The following is a 1,702-nucleotide window of genomic DNA, read 5'->3' on the forward strand; positions in this document are numbered from 1 at the left end:
TGTACCATTAGACTGTCGTTGTCGTGGTTTTGTACCCGATTTGTAACGCATCAATTCTGACGTCATATTTGCAGTTTTCATAGATTATGCGAAAGATGGAGAGTGAAAGCAGCAAAAATAAAGCAAAAAACAATAACAAAATAATAATTTAGCAAAGAATTTAATTTTTTTTTTAATTAATTAACTATTGTAAGCCATCGACTCTGCTACAGCTTGTACGGGTGGTTGCAGAGCGCACACACTCGTGTTTACGTACGCGACGAACATTGTTCAACCGCAGTTAATGTTATGGAGCCAGGTGGGTTGTGAGAACCAGCCCGTCGCGTTTGTCTTGACACGTGACGTTCACACTCGTACTCTATACTTATATATTATCAAGTGGCATAATAGAGAAGAGTATGACACAGGTTTAACAGCGTTTTGCATAGCTTTCAACTTGTAAATACTCTATCAATATCTGTGAATAAATATATTCAAACTTTACCTGTTTTCGTCTATGATTCTCCCCTTAATCATATACACCACGAACCGAATTACCGTTGAAAACGTAGTGTTCTCGAAAAACGTAGTTATTTGAATACAACACGGTTTCCCACAGTTTTCACGCATGGACGCATGTTTTAAACTAAACTTTCTTATGGGATTAGTGTTCTATTGTCTATGACGGAACTTTGGGGGCCGTATGGGATATTAGGCATCGAAGTGTATTCAGCGTGCAGCGTTTCCAGCGTGCTAAAAATAAATGTGCTCACGGCGAGCTAGCGAGCAGCTGATCTTAGCTGTGTTGCCATGGGTTTGTTTAGACGCAAACACGCCTCAACAGGGACACTCGGACATGATAAGAAGAGTGTTATAATTTCTTTACATATTGCATATTACTGTGTGCATAAAGTTAACTGCAATATTGACATGGATCATCCGAATCCCGACCACACATATTATACCAGTTTTACAACACAGGTATTGCCATCGTGTTCCAATATTACTGATGATAGCAGCTGCGTAAACACACCTAAATCTATCAAAACATTGTCAACATCACCACGACGATCACCTAGACTGGCAGTAAAAAGGAAATTAATAGCAAGTGAACGAAAAACCACTTCAAAGAAGTTAAAACTATCACCGCAGGATTTAGAGTCAGTTCCAAAACCTGAACTGCTCACTGCAATAACCACTATCGAAACAGAGTCAACATCACAACGACGATCACCTAGACTGGCAGTAAAAAGGAAAGTAATAGCAGGTTATTCGAAAACCGCTGCAAAGAAGTTAAAACTATCACCACTAGATTTAGAGTCGGTTCCAAAGCCTGAACTGTTCACTGCAATAACCACTTCAATTGATAACTATTGCAAACAGGAAAATGTTGCACTCACCACATACGACTGCTTCGAGAAAGAGAGTGGGTGGTGGCTCATGGTAGCACCAAAAGCCATGGACCTTCCCGAACGAAGAGGTGGGCCGATGAACTCTATCGTCTTAGCGATGAGCGGTAACGGGAACATGTAACTTCGTGTTTTGCAGACGAAGAGCGAAGAAAGTAAGTGTGTAAAAAACAACAAGTTTTGTGTTAAGTCGTTAAAGTGTCTACGTCACGAATTTCCTGAAATTTATAGTTGAAAACCTTATTTTTGTAATTTTTTTACATCAAAAGTTAGTACTAACGTTACTAAATATATCCTAAAGCTCTCACCTGATA

Source organism: Priapulus caudatus, unplaced genomic scaffold, assembly GCF_000485595.1.
Source record: "Priapulus caudatus unplaced genomic scaffold, Priapulus_caudatus-5.0.1 Scaffold466, whole genome shotgun sequence".
In the NCBI taxonomy this organism is placed as follows: Eukaryota; Metazoa; Priapulida; class Priapulimorpha; order Priapulimorphida; family Priapulidae; genus Priapulus; species Priapulus caudatus.